Here is a 15,641-nt window from a genome sequence, read left to right as displayed (position 1 = left end):
ATGAGCTGGTGCGCTCTCTTCCACGATCTAGAGGGTAGTCATGAGGAGGAGGCAGAAGAGAAGGGCGATAAAGAGGGCAATAGTCTTTGAGCTGTGTAACCTGTCAGTCTTTGGGTTTCTGTAGTGGGTCTTCGGATGTCCGGTTGCTTCCATCATCTTCATGTCGGGTGCTTCCATCATCTTCGTATCGGGCGCTTCCATCATTTTCAAGGGGCTCGGTAGCAGGCAGAACCACAGACTTCGTTTGGCTTCTCTCCTGGCAGCCTTAGTAGTGTTAGGCCGCCGCTCTGAGAATTGTAACTTAGCCAGTAGTCTGCTTAGCCGAAGCTCCCTCCTTTCGTCGCAGGTTATACCCTTCTCTGGATGGCACAGTGGGATCGGGGAATTCCAACAGTTCAAGTGTCTCTGTATCAGGGTAACAGCTCAGGGATGGTCGGTCTTGGTTCAGGAGCTCTTCTTGGGTGGCCACGTCTTCGGTCATCGTCAGGATTGAGTAGATTTTCTTACAATGATGTGCGTGCAGCCAGTGTTTCTTCCCTTCCACTCGAAGAGCTGTTCGGGTGGTGATCAAGACTTGCCAGGGGCCCGTCCACCGTGGTTCCAGACTCTTTGCACGCTGGAAGTTTCGAATTAATACGAAGTCTCCAGGTTGGAGGTCGTGTCCGGAGCCCCTGGAAGCATCGGGGATGGCCTGCAGCACCTGTTGATGGATAACAGACATTGTCTTAGTTAGATTGTACAAATAGTCAGACGTTAGGACGTCCGGGACGTCGTGAATGAATGTTGGTTTCGGTGCAGACCAAACGCTCACAGGTCGGCCGAAAACAACCTCGTAAAGGGTCAAATGGTGTTTGGTGGGGGTGGAACGCATTGATAGCAATGCCAGTGGGAGAGCGTCTGGCCATTTCAGTCCTGTGGTAGCCACTATCTTAGCTAGTTTGAGCTTCAACGTGGCATTATGTCGCTCAACCAGTCCGGCAGATTGGGGGTGGAAGACTGCGTGAAATTTTTGTTTGACACCCAACACCTTCAAGATGAGTTGGATGACTTCGGCTATGAAGTGGGGGCCATTGTCGCTCCATAAAAATCGACAAAGACCGTAGCGAGGGAAGAATTCCTTCAGTAATACCTTTGCGGTGGCAATGGCAGTGTTGTCGCGAGTTGGATAGGCTTCCACCCACTTGCTAAATGCGCACACGACAACAAGTACATATTTCAGACCTTGGCATCTTTCTAGTTGGATGTAGTCCATTTGTAGGACTTCAAATGGATGATTGGGGACCCCAAACCCTCCCCGGGGTACGACAGTTCCTTTCCCAGGGTTGTGCTGCAGGCATATCAGACATTGTTGGACTAGGCGTGTAGCTGAGTCTGTGATCTTGTCATTGTGCCAAACTTTGGAGACACGTTCGCCCATAGGGGCAGATCCTATGTGTGCAGGGAAGTGTGCCATGGTCAGTATGGGGATCAGGTATGAGTTGGGTAGCAACCATTTGTTAGTGTGTTTTGTCAGCCAGCAGCCTTCATCGTCTTTCAGTCCCACCCGTGCCCATTCAGTCAGTTTGTGGGGTGAGCTGGCCATTTGGATGTCCCTAATAGTTTCCCTAGTGTCCTTCAATTTTTCTGTTTGTGACCTGGTCACATACATGCGTGTCGTTGTCCTATTCTCAGCTGTGGTCCGGGCAGTGATGTTGGCCAGTGCATTCCCCTGCCCAATGATGTCTATCACCTTTTTGTGTGCCTGGCATTTGATTACAGCAAGTTGTTTGGGAAGGAGGACGCTTCAGTCAGAGCGGAGACTAGATCTCCGTGTAGGATGGGTGTGCCGTATGAGGTCAGGAATCCCCTCTCCTTCCACAAGAGCCCGAAATGATGAACCACCCCGAAGGCATTTCTGGCTGTCTGTGTAAATATTTGCTGTCGTCCCTGCTGCTAGGATACACGCTCGTGTGAGGGCAATCAGTTCTGCTGCCTGTGCAGATCGTTGTGTGATGCGGGCGGTCTCAACTACAGTTCGGGCTGTGGTAACTGCATAAGCAGTTGAGGTGGTGCCATCGGGGAGTTTGATACAAGAGCCATCTACCCATAGTTCCCCGTCAGGATCTGAAAAAGCAGTGTCTCGGAGGTCAACCCTACTCCTGGTCTGTTCGTCCTTGAGGGTCACACAGTCATGTATAGGGGACACATTGGGGTTGTTCTCAGGTAGGGGTAACAAAGTGGCTGGATTCAGCGTGGTGCATCTTTTCAGTGTGATGTGGGGTGCAAGCAGAGTCAGTTCATACCCAGTCAGTCGTGCACTAGTCAGATGCTGCGTCTTAGTCTGGTTTAGGAGGGTGTCAACCGCATGGGGCACTAAAACCGTAAGGGAGTTCGAGAGCACGATCCCCTCACTCTGTCGGATAGAGATAGCAGCGGCAGCTACAGCTCGAAGGCAGGCAGGCAAAGCTCTGGCTACGGGGTCAAGAGTGGCAGAGAAGTAGGCACATGGGCATTGCTTGAGGCCAATGGACTGAGTCAGGACAGACAAAGCGCACCCCTCCCTTTCGTGAGTGTAGAGGGAGAAGGGCTTTGTGTAATCGGGGGTTCCTAGGACTGGTGCAGAACAAAGGGCGTCTCGTAGTTCTTTGAAGGAGGATTGGCATTCGGGGGTCCAAGGGAGCGGGAAGGGTACATCTTTGGCCAGCAGGGAAAGTAGTGGTTTCACAATGAGGCTGAAATTTGGCAACTACTGTCGACAGAAAGAGGTGAGGCCTACCAGGGAGCGGACTTGTTTCTGTGTCCTAGGGACAGGGGTTTCTAGGATGGTCTGAATTCGATCTGGTGTAAGTTTCCTCCCGTCTTTGGACACGAGATGGCCTAGGTAAGTGACCTGGGGTTGGCAGAATTGCAACTTCTTCTTGGAGACCTTGTGGCCATTTTCCGCGAGGAAGTGCAGGAGTTGGATGGTGGCTGTAACTGCAAGTGAAGTGGTGTTGGCCGCCAAAAGGATATCATCGACGTACTGTATCAACACCACTCCATCCGGTAACTGGACTGCGTCCAGCTGTCTCTTGGGGGCCTGATTGTAGATGCTGGGACTTTCAGTGTAGCCTTGGGGTGCTCTACAAAATCTATATGAGCGGGATTTTAAGGTGAAGCCGAAAAGGTAGCGGCTGTCTGGGTGGATGGGGATGGAGAAAAATGCGTTCTTGAGGTCGATTACCGTGAAGGTGGTGGCAGTGGAAGGAATCAGAGTCAGAATGGTGGTGATGTCTGAGACTACGGGGTACTGAGGTACAACTACTTTGTTGACCTCTCGTAGGTCGATGATGAAGCGGTACGCTTTCTCATCTCCCTCACCCTGCTTCTTTACAATGGGTAGGATAGGGCTGTTGCACACATTGCTAACTACTTCCTCTACCACTCCTGCATCTATCAGGGACTGGATGATCTTTACCAATGCCTTCTCGCCCTCGGGCGATATCCGATATTGTGGACGTTTTGGGAGCACTGCGTCCTGTCGAACAGTTATATGCACAGGGTCAATCATCATGCGTCCTACGTCCGAGTCAGTTTTTGCCCACAGGTACAGAGGTAGAGTGTCGAGTAGGGACAAGTCAGCATCAGTGATGGAAAACATGCGTGGAGTGGGACAGGATCTGAGCAGAGGAGGGTTGTCGTACAGAATGACTCGAACCCCGTCTTGTGAACACCTAATAGTAGCTCGGAAATGTTTCAATAAGTCAAGTCCCATAATGGCATCGGGGGTGTTGGATGAGAGCAAAAACGTTGTGTCGGTGGTGTTATTTTCCAAGTCAAAGGAGATTAGTGTGGATAAGGGGTTAGTGGAGGGCGTTCCATCAAAACCTATTGATGTTACATGTGAGCCAGACAAGGGTGCCATTGGAATCAGTCGTTTAGATAACGCGCTACGTGTTGCGCCAGTGTCTACCAGAAATGGAGACTTCGTACCCAGAACCTTAGCGGTGACATAAGGACCTTGCTGGTCAACATGGAGCTCGACTGGATCCCTCCCTTCCCCTTGGCAGTCCTATGCAAAGTTGCGGGTGTCGTCGCAGTCAGACTGTTGGTACTGGTTCTGTCGGGGACGGTCGAACGTGTTCGGTCTGCTTGGCCTGTCGGTGTTGGTGTCGTTCGTGTATCCTCGTCCCTGTCCTCTATTTCTTGGCCCACCCGCTACGTCTCTTGTGTCCCTATTTTTGTTTGCTTCTTGCAGAACCGGGCACTGGGATTTCCAATGACCAAATCCTTTGCAAAACGGACACACTGGTTCTCATCGATGTCTTTACGTCCAGCGTAGGGTGCGGATGTACGGTCTCTAGGGGGTGGATTTCTAGGAGCATTCGATTGGTAACTACCTTTGTACTGTTCCCTTCCTATTGTCACCCCTTGCAACTGTGCAATCATCACCCTTTCTTTTAGGTCCTTTTTCTTTTTCTCAGTCGCCCTATCGTTCTCATTCTTTTGATGTTCGTAGTACTGGGCCATCTGAAGGATAGCTGCAGGTTTGGAGGCCGCCCAACTACTCTCACTAGTCTGTAGTTTCTGTGAGACTTCCTGCGACAGACCTTTGACATATTTCTGGACAAACAGATGATGTCCGGTTGCAGTTGTCATGTCCTGGCCACTGTAATCAGAGAACACCTTCTCAAACCGGGAGAAGTATTCTGACACGTCTTCCTGGGGTTTCTGGCAGCAGGCCGTTACTATCGACCAGTCCACCTTCTTTTCCGGATTCAGGGTTTTCAATTTCTGGACGATCTTGTCCGGGAGGTCTAGAATGGATTTTAAAGGTTTCTGTCCGGGCTCTCGTTGCCTATCTATGCCATCGAGTTGTGACCAGGTATGTCCGAACAGCTCAAGGTGGTCGACTTTCCGGATTTGCTTCCACACATCAGCTGGCAGACATAGCCCGAAAAACAAATCGATGTCCGCTAGGGTCATAATCGTCGAACTCAAGGCTGTGCCTAATTCAGTATAAAAGGCAGTGGGGTTATTTCGTAAATCAGGCAAGGATTTTCGGAAAGTCAGGATGTCTTGCCGATCCCATGGTTGGTAGACCCAGTTGTAAACTACTCTCCCTCTCGCATCTTGATGGTTAATGTCATCATGCATTCCCTGTCCTCTTAGGGGAACACAGTAGGGGGCGGCCTCCTTTATAGGCATCATTGTGTTAGCTTTTTCTGTTCGGGGTTCGGTCGCTACAGGAGTCGTAGCGCTAGTTTCTAGTCTCTGTTCAGTGAGGTGGCGGAAGACTTCAAGCGTACGCGTGAAGAGGTTCGTCACATCACACTCGCCTTCATCCCCAATGTCAACTTTCCTATACAGAGTCATTAAGCTCTCAGGACCTTTGTCTTGGTATCGATCCTCATAGGCGTTGAGGGTGTGATAACAAAATCGCACAACAAAGTGTCGTCTGTGGCTATTGGCATATGAGTTGTACATATCCGTTACGTATTCCTCACTCTCTTTTTGTTCCACCAGTGTTTTCACTATCTTATCGATCCCTGCTCGTTCATCTTTGCTTAATCGGTTCATTCTAGTGGAATCTTTCCTTCTAGTTTCAGGGTCATCTAATGTTGCTGTTTGTGCTGCGTTGAGTACAAGGGGCTCGGCCGGCGCGGAGGCCGTGAGGACCGAGGTCCTGGCACTATTCTCACCTGTACTTGGGGGCTGCGGGTGTTGTATTAAGGGTTGGGAAGGGGCGTATGGAGGAGGCATGTAGATGATTGGGGGGCCTAGTAATAAATCATCGTTCGCTCGTTGTTTCGAGGGTAACTCAGGGTAGAGCGTAGAGGGTGTTCTAACGGGACACTGGCCCGATGTTTCGGACTCTTGCTTCTGTTTGGCTTCCTCTCTCTCCTTTATCTCTTCCTCTAACTTTCTAGCAGCTAGGTGTGCTGCTTTTCGTAGCTCTTTCTCTAATCTGACTTCGTTTCTCTTTTTCCGTTGCTCTGCTTCTTTGCGCCACATGCCGAGGCTGTCAAGCATAGTGGGCGTTGTCTTATTGTTACGAAGGGCTGTTTCCAGCACGTTTATTTTATCGTCATCAAAGGATCCTATCAGTGGCCACTGACTTTCCTGATCCTTTCTTGTATATTTATGCCATAGCTTACTATAGGCTATGGCGACTAATCCATATTTAGTGAACATGTCCTTATTAGGGGTGCCTTCCAGTGGAGCTGGATGGTTCATCTCTAATAAGCGGTCCGGGCTGAACCAACTACCAATCAGTGGGGAGAAGATAGGCATGACAGATTACAAAGGGGGACAAAGGTCCGCACTACCTATCCTTTCACTACTTGCAAAGACTAGACAGAATATTTCTATTCTACGTTATTTGCAAACAGAGAATATCTCAAAAAGAACCAACTTCGAACAATCAATGTTCGGACAATCAATCAATCAGTGGGGAGAAAAATAGGCACGACAGATTACAAAGGGGGACAAAGGTCCGCGTTACCTATCCTTCACTATCTGCAAAGGAAGAGAGAATATTTCTATTCTTCCCCATTTGCAGGCAGAGAATATCTCAAAAAGAATCAATGAGCAATACTAGTATTTTCAAACAATCAAACAATCGTTTCGCAATTTGTCGTGTTACACGACCTTACCCGGACTGCAAGGACAGTTTCTCGTCTTCCGCTTCCAGCGCCCAATCGTCCTCTATTCTCCGTAATTGCCGCTGCACTCCTGATGGTTCCCAGTCAGGACCGTAGATCACTCGAGAGAGGTCTGCTCGTAACCGGTGAAGTTCGGATGATCGGCTGCCAGACGAGGGTCTATCGGGCAGGTGCACTTCCCGATCGTTGCAGTCGTTCACTCTGTCATCAGGACCTCTCCCACTGGAACCACGTGTCGCTGATGGGCCCCACGTTTGGGACGCCAATTGTAAAAGGGTAGGCAGATTTCAACCGATAATATTTAAGTATTGCCCGGCGTTAGTCGCCTCTCATACCACTCGAAATTATCAAACAAAGAGGCAGGCGCTGGAGACTGGAAGACAGGAAACAGAGGTTTATTCCGACGGAGCAGAACACATCAAAACAGACAACAGGGTATCTTCTCGAGGTGCTCTCTAACCGCATCTCTGAGCCTGGCCTCTTATACACAGGTTTATGGCTCTATTGTATGAAACATGTTCTTGTCAATACTTTGAAGTACGGAAAGACATCCTCGGAATCCCCGCTTCAAGCCCGTTCCCACACACATTTACAGTAGAAGTCCCCACCCCGATCTCAGTAGGTGATGACTATCGCGCAGCTGGATATTCCGCCGATTCCCGGAATGTGTGCGGCTGATCGGATCTCATGGGGTGGGGGCTTTGATCAGTCATAGATCCTTTGAAGAGGGACAGCTTCCTACTGTAAGGGGCAATAAACTGTATCCGCAGGGCTGGGTGATGGCCTGGGATCGGGCCGGACAATCGGGCACAGAGGAAGGGGGGTTCATCAAATGATGTGTGATCATGAAAGGGACGGAGGGAGGTGTTAGCCGAGTACGGGATGTGGCTCCGAGGCAGGGCCGCGCTGAAGGGGTGGTTTATGGCCCAAGCATGTGAGAGCGGGGGCTGTCAGTGCGCGGGGGATGCTTGCGAGGTCAGAGAGGGAGAGAGAGAGACGCGCCGGCTATCGGCAGTGGGCAGAGAGGCCATGGCATTCAAAATGGCTGCTACTTACGCGCACATATGAGCCTGAAAAGGGGGCAAGATGGCGCCGATAATGTTTACGCCGCAATCTAGATTTTAACACCCCATCCACCTACGGCAGACCCAAGACCTGCTGACCTTCAGAAAACTCAAGACCTGGCTTTTTGAGCAGTAGCAGCATTCCCCACCCCAGCGCCTTGAGACCCTCACGGTGAGTAGTGCGCTTTACAAATGATATGATTGATTGATTGATTGATTGATCAAATGCTTTTTATTCTCATTTTGCAATTGTGCCATCTGTCTGGGGTTGTGAGGGGTTTCACCCTCATTGATGCTAAATGGGCTACAAATTATTTCCCTTGAAATGGTGAGCCATGGCCAGCCCTCAGCCACTTCATTAGCCAATCGATAGCCAGCATTGTCTCAACTTTCAGTATCACCTACTGGTCTTCCAGAAATCTAGTTGGGGTCCGAGGGCAATCAGAGGTTAAAGGGCCAAAGTTGTATCAACGAGGGGTGTTTACTCCTGGGGCCTTCGTACTCTGGGCCCTCAAAGTAGGGACCAAGCCCCTATGAGCCCCTGCCCTAAAGATAGCAAAGCAGAGCAGCCAAAAGTTTATTTGGGGGACCCACATTTATGAAAGGAACAAATAGAGGAAAAGAAACTGCACCCTGACCCTATTTGTACACACTTTTTACATCCATTGTAAACACAGATACATATTTTGATATGTAACTTGTATTCATCTCACATGGGTAAGTGTAAATGTATTTGTACTTCAGAATGTTTATTTGCCTGCCCATGCTGCAGTCTCATTGTACCTTATGTTTTTTAAAGTTTTCTTTTCTCCATTCGGTTATTTTTAAATTGAAATGATGTCAGAGAGGAACAAAACAGCAGAGAATGCCAACAAATGTGTCTTTGCTTGTTTTTAACCTCAGATGTTTACTTTTGTAAAAACACACCGCAGAGGCTCCTCCTCCTCTCTCCCAGAATGCTGTGCGGGATTATTAGGGGTCTGCCCCTGTCAAGGCTGCTGATGTCCCATTGCTGCTCCAGGGCCCTGTGGGCTGTGAGTGCTGTGGCAGTGCTGCCCCCTGGCGGTCACCCTGAGCATCTGAAGATACCTGGGAAGAAGCCAGGGTGGCATGAGCTGGTCCTTCCTCCTCTGTGTGAACCAAGGCCGGACTGGGGTCCGGCCTGATAGGAGGGGGGAGGGGGTGTAACTGGAGCCCCCTGGAGGGAGCCGGGGGCCTCTGACAGGTGCAGGGGGGAGGGGGTATAACTGGTCCCCCTGGAGGGAGCCTGGGGCCTGTGACAGGTGCAGGGGAAGAGGGGGGTGTGACTGGAGCATCCCGGGGGAGCCTGGGGCCTGTGACAGGTGCAGGGGGTGAGGGGGTGTAACTGGAGCCCCCCTGGAGGGAGTCGGGGGCCTGTGACAGGTGCAGGGGGAGGAGGGGTGTACCTGGGGTCCCCTGGAGGGAGCCTGGGGCTGTGGTGTGGGGGGGCTCAAGGAAGCAGCTGGACGGTAACTGGAGAGGGGTCTGTGGGGCCCTCCGCCTGGGGAGGAGACACAGCAGTGAAGTGTCCTGGGGAGAGGGGCGTGGCTTTGTCTGGCTCGGGGGGGGGGGGCAGCAAGAGGCGATGCGGGGGCTGCTGCTGTCCTCTGGTCCTGGGCTCTGGAGAAGTTCCAGGGTTGGAAATGATGAGACATGAGCAGGTTGTGGAACAAATCTTGACCCCTCATTCCTTCTGGTTTGTCAGGAGTGGGGGGTCTGTCACCCCATTGATGGTCAAACCATGAGGGTGGAAATGTGACTTGAAATGTGCAGAGTAGAGTCTGACAGGACAGACACCTCTGACATACACTAAGCTGGGCCTGTTGAAAGCAGCCTCCCATATGGTCTAGCGGTTAGGATTCCTGGTTTTCACCCAGGCGGCCCGGGTTCGACTCCCGGTATGGGAAGTACATAATTTTCTCTACAGGACAAATTAAATTTAGTCCTATTTCCTACAATCCTAAATGCCCCTAAATATCAATAAAGCTTCTCTTATCAGTCTAAAGCCCTTTGCGGTTTACACCGACCCCTCGGCTCCTGTTCCAGCCCCAGCCCTCGCTGCACAGCTGCTGTATATTAATGACCTGGAGGGAAAAAGCCGAAGATCAATGCTATGGATATTCGATGTTTGGCTTTTATTGAACAACACAAAGTCCAGATTATATAAATATCTCAGGAATAAAAACCAAAGCACCCGTTTCCTGGGCTCCCACCATGGAAAATGCTCATTTATTTCCTGCTCCGTTCAATTGGAGATAATAATAACTCGCTGTGTTGTGTTTCAGTGACTCGGTGCGTGTTTTATGACATTAATAACCAGCTGTGTTCTGCTTTTTATGGCATCAATCTCGTGCACTGTTGATTTGTAGCAGATTAAGAGTCAGGAAGTTTCTGCTTTCTCTGCTCTGTGGGGGCAGCTCTTGTGTCCGCCGCTTCTCCGCATTACACAAACACTTGAAGCAACTTAAAGCACTGTCTGAAAACGAGGACAGTTGAAAGCAGCAAAGGTGTCATTTTCCATGGTTGCGCTAAAACAAAAGTTTTGCGTGTCCTGTTTTAAGGATTAAATTGTGAAATAGACTTCTTTAGTTGCCAGTTTACTGTACACTGCGAACAATAGAAAGGCTGCCAATGACCAGCACCGCATCCCGTGTCTTTGGATGATTTCACAGGGAGAGAGATGGTGGATAGGCGGTTCCATGGTGTAATGGTTAGCACTCTGGACTCTGAATCCAGCGATTCGAGTTCAAATCTCGGTGGGACCTAAGCTACTTTTATTATTTACCTACTTTTATATTATTCTAGGTTTTGAGCATGGAAGCCTTTTGTTTCTATGAGAATAGCTAACCTCTTCTTGTTTTCATTCTCATGGTCTCTGCGGACATCTATACATTATTCTTTAGGCGGCACTGGGCAACACAGGTGTTTTATCATTCCTGTGCCTGTGTGGACACCTTTCCTCATGTGGCTGCACAACAGTAACACGCGCAGGGTGGACCGGACTCCAGCGCCCTTCACACCGGATAACTTACAAGAAGACCCACAGACAGGAAAGCAGTGCGTAAAAGAAAGCTTTTAATAAAGTGTGATCGGATACAAATTACAAATGTTATTTGTTTTATTCCTGTACTCTTTTGGTAATTACCCAACATATGAAGGGTGATGACATAACTTGCGCAGGTCTGTTTGCCCCCAATAAAGTGAAATTCAATCTGTTCCTCACATAAAGTGCTCTAATGGCAGTGGGCCAAGTTTACGCTAACTGGAAAAAAAAAGGAAAAGTAAAGTAAAGTAAAGTCCACATTTGTAAAGCGCACAATCACCCGTAAGGGTCTCTAGGCGCTGGGGGGCCGTCGGGAAGATTAAGCGAGCTATTGCCCAGAGTCACATGGTGCTGGGCTAACCTGCCGCCGGAAACAAGTGTAAGATGCAGCTAAAGCAGTACAGTATTTGGGGCGTGCATTTGCTCCCAGTTCCAGTTTTGAAACACCAGGGGCCTCATTTACAAGACCCTTGCACCGCCACTGCATCCATTTTTTTGATGCAGCTATGGTGCAATCAGTGCTCCACACCGCTCATTATCTAAACACTGATGCATTGGGTCCAGTACGTCAGTTTGTAGAGCCCTCCGTCACATTATACCTGCACCAGGTATAACATTTGCAATGTAGGGGTCCCTATGCAAAAAGCCACATACAAGTAGCACAGTGAAATTTACAACATTTCACTACGTCACCCTACAACTTCACTGTGCCAGAATCCCTAAACCTGATTAGACCAGGCTAAAGGAGTGACGCAGGGTTTTTGTAATGGGACTTGTGATGCATTGCTGGAGTTGAGTCAGTTTTGCAGCAATAGATGTGTCGGAATGTCTGACGCATCTGTTAATCCATGTGCCATGGAGCCCTGTGTATTAAATGCACTACAATCAAGGTGTTGCAAGGGCATTTGATGCAGGTGCCATGGAAACTGAGGTATTGATGCTGATGCGTCAGTTTCTTGTAAATGCGGCTATGCGAGTGGGTTTCCAGCGCGTGTGTAGAAGCTTCCAAGGACTGACAACCATCACTGATCCCACAGCCTCCCCAGAACACACATGTAGAAGGCTTCAGTTCGGAAGCATTTGATGTTTTCGTGCAGGTAGGTCAGATAGGGGTGTGCAATGATTTTTCGGTGTAGTGGCACAGTACATGCGGGACCCACGTCTGGGCATATACCAATGCCACATAGAGGGCAATGTATGGGCATGGGTAGAGGGCATCAAACACACAAAAGGTGCTTCTCCCAGCAGTCAGCATTGTGCCTCAGGCATATCAGGAATGTTGAAGATGTCTTAACTGTGCAATCCTTGGTGTCTAGAAGGGATGCTGGTAGGTTGAAGATCAGTCTGGCTGCAGCGTTTTGTATCGTCTGTAGACTCTCCACAAGTTCGGAGTTTGTGCGCCATAAAGAGCATTGCCGTAGTCACGTTGGCTGGTGATGGGGGCCTGCAGCACTGTTTTCCTGGTGCTGGTGGGGAGCCATCTGAAGATTTTTCAGTGCTTCCGGATGGTGTTGAAGTAGGCTGACGTGATAGAGTTGACCTGGTGTATCATGGTGAACTTGCTGTGCAGTATGATGCTGAGGTTGCGAGAGTGGTCTTTTGGTGTGAGTGTTGGTCCGAACTCCGGTGGCCACCAGGAGTCATTCCAGACAGTGGCGTGCCAGCTGAAGATGAGGACTTCTGTCTTGTCTGTGTTGAGCTTGAGGCAGTTGTCTTTTATCCATGTCGCTAGGTTCGTCATGCAGCTGTGAAACTTGGCATTAGTCTGGGTGGGGTTAGCTGAGAGTGAGAGGACTCGTTCGGTGTCGTCAGCGTAGGAGATGATTCTGCTGTTGTGAGAGCTGACGATGTCTGCGAGAGGAGCCATGTAACCGTTGAAGAGGGTGGGGCGGAGGGATGAGCCCTGGGGTACTCCACAGATAGTCGGCTTGAGGTGTGAGGCAAAGGGGGAGGCCGACTCTCTGGGTGCGCCCTGTGACGAAGGACGCTATCCATCTGAGTGCGTTGCTTTAGATTCCTATGTGGCGAAGTGATTGGATGAGGGTGTGGTGTGACACTGTGTCAAAGGCTGCGGAGAGGTTTAGGAGACTGAGGGCGGCAGTTGCACCTCTGTCTAGTGGGGCTCGGATGTCCTCTATTGCTGTGATGTGGGCTGTCTCTGTGCTGTGGTGCAGCCTATGACTCATATGTCACAGATAAGGGTTTGGAGACAGAACACAAGGCCCGAGCCCTCCCTCTGGCACTACCCATCACATGCAGATTCAAGAGGCACACGCGGTGGGGTGGGCAGCATGGTACCTATTTCCACCCAGAACCCTTTCCTGACAGGATCCAGCAACACAGGTGTGGCAGGAAGTTGTAAGATCAATGTCTGGTTTCTAAGCACTATTGATTGTGACAAAAGACACACTGAACACATAGACGAGATGGAGTAATGCAGACGGAATTAACTCCATTTACCAAGGCCACTACCTGCAGATGACAGCTGAACCCAAGGAAGAATCCAGAACCACCTTCAAGAGTAACTGGTGGGCACAGCACCTTGCACTAACAACAGAAGACTATCCTATTGCAAAACCCTATTGTAAATATGGAATTTACAGAAATATACACATCACGGTATATGAAGATGTTCACTAGATATATGAATATGTACCAAGGGTATGTAGAGACAACTATAGATGAAGAGATGTATACTAAAATTATAAGCATTATAATCAACAACAGCACACACCACACACCACATATTAAGTAAAACCGCAATATCTATACATTGGAGTTCATAATCTTTATTTGATGTTTTCATTTATTTAATATTGACATAGGGTGAAACCAATGCATCCATGGCTCCAGGGCACATAGACATATCTGACATCTGATAAGTGCAGCCAGGATGCACCATGACATCACCACATCACCCTGACGCTCCAGAACGTCACCCTGACGCTCCAATAACTTCACCATGGTGTCACCATGATGTCACTATGATGCTGAGAGTTCTCCAGGACCTCCAGAAAATGTATCTTGCCCTTGTCTAATAAATGTATTTTATACGTCAGTGAATTTGTAGTCTAGACGTGGTCATAGTGTTGTAATTTGGCAGAGATTAGGTTAGCATTAACGGAAGCCATCCTGCATTTAGAGACTATCTTGTCAGTTTCATGGAATCCATTTTGTATTTCTGTCAGCCATTTTGTTTGCCATGTGCTACCATGTGCCCTCCATGTGCTCTGTCCTACCTTTCTGTTAACTGCTCTTGAAATCTGCCTAGAAACGGACTATATTTAGCATCTTCCACCTTCGCACATGCTCAGTTGAGCTTGCAGCTGTCCTTGCAGCTGTCCCCAGTCTGTAACTGTCAGGATGAGTTCACCAGAATTAGCAACTGTTAGCACCTACCACTTGTTGACTGTGCATTTTCTATATGACCTTATATGTACCTAAAACCAGCATTTTGTACTTGTGCCACCTTCATTTGAGCCCCTGTGTGGATAAAAAAGGACTAAGCTCCTTCCATTCAGGGTGCTAAGTCATACATTACCGAAGGGTATTGTGTGAATGTAGTTGCACCTCATGAGGTTTAATAAACTCTGTATTTTCTATTCCAGTATCTGTGCCAACTTCTTCCCATTGGTCTGAGGACTCCCTTGCACTGGTAGGCCTTGCTGAGGCTTACCACCACAAATTGGCGCCCAACGCGGGGCTCCTCGGCGACTCGGATGCCCAAAGGAGTGGTCCAGACGAAGGAATGTAGAGGTACCAATTTGAGACTCGATGAAGCACAATCCCCCCCCCCCCGGAGGGGATGTCTAATAGGGACATATATATCAAGCATGGTATTTCTTCCATAATGTACAGCACGTTATGGAACAAATACACTCGTAAAGATCCTGAGTTGCATTGGCCTATGCATGGGTCATTTGATTTGCGAAAGATTCAGTATGTGGAGCAACGAAAGTTTAAGCGAAAGGCTAGGCAAGACATGATAGACTGTGTGCGAATGTGGGAGAAAGAAGTGCGTGAGCAAATGAAGCGTGAGCAAACGTTGATTGAAAAAGAACAACGTAAGAACATTCATGCGAAAGCATTGGAAATGAAAAATAGGGAAATTAAAGAAATTAAAGAGAGGGAAGATAAGAAGCGTCATTTGCAGGTAAATGGCCAATACGCTGTTCGTAGACCTCTTCATCCTATTCTTATTAAACCCCAAGATGATTCCCTCTTATTAGATCGTTTGTCCACCTCCGTATACTCTTCCTTCTGCTCCTCATGAGTCAGATGAGGACTCTTCTTCAGACCAGGAGAAAGCTCAAGAAACTCGCTCAATGTTATCTGCTGAGCGAGCGTCTAAGATTAGATCTGCTGTGCGTAAAGCCGTTCTTAGTACTAAAGCTGCTTCTGAACTTTTAGATAGTATAAAAGATTGGCAGGAAAGGGAGCAAATATATTTTACCGATACATTTGCCGCACAGGTTATTGAACGGTTTAGGAAATATTCGGTAGAAATGGAGCCCGATGATGTAGCAACTGATTGTAAACAACTACGTGAATGTCTTTTTGTCTTCTCCCAGGTGGCTGACACGATTGGACGCTTGGTTAAACTGCGTGTTGACGCAGCAAGTTTGCGAGAGGAGAAAAAGGCAGCAGACGCAGCTGCACCAACATCCCGAATCAACATGGCACAAACAAAGAATGTTGTAATTAATGTGAAACCCATGCGGGAAGCCGCGCCTTTATATGTTCCTCCTAAAGGAATGGGTACAAGTGATGATAAGACTTCTACAGATGCAAAAGGATATTTTATTTAAAATTGGGTTTTGCATTGTTTGGAATAGAGCAGATGTTATGGCCCTTAAAAATGCATTGCCTGATCCGCGAAAGAATCCAGCA

At 48.8% G+C, this 15,641-nt stretch overlaps 2 non-coding genes across 2 annotated transcripts; both read left to right on the top strand.

Moving 5' to 3' along the window:
- Window positions 1-9,543: 9,543 nt before the first annotated feature.
- On the top strand, window positions 9,544-9,615 carry TRNAE-UUC (transfer RNA glutamic acid (anticodon UUC)). The gene has a single exon. It is a non-coding gene; the product is annotated as a tRNA-Glu (tRNA).
- Window positions 9,616-10,401: 786 nt separating this feature from the next.
- TRNAQ-CUG (transfer RNA glutamine (anticodon CUG)) lies at window positions 10,402-10,473 on the top strand. Its single transcript has one exon. It is a non-coding gene; the product is annotated as a tRNA-Gln (tRNA).
- The last annotated feature ends 5,168 nt before the right edge of the window (window positions 10,474-15,641 follow it).

This window comes from Lissotriton helveticus, chromosome 1_2 (assembly GCF_964261635.1).
Source record: "Lissotriton helveticus chromosome 1_2, aLisHel1.1, whole genome shotgun sequence".
Lineage (NCBI taxonomy): Eukaryota > Metazoa > Chordata > Amphibia > Caudata > Salamandridae > Lissotriton > Lissotriton helveticus.
The sequence above is the reverse complement of the archived record's forward strand: the minus strand, read 5'-3'. Positions and strand labels throughout refer to the sequence as shown.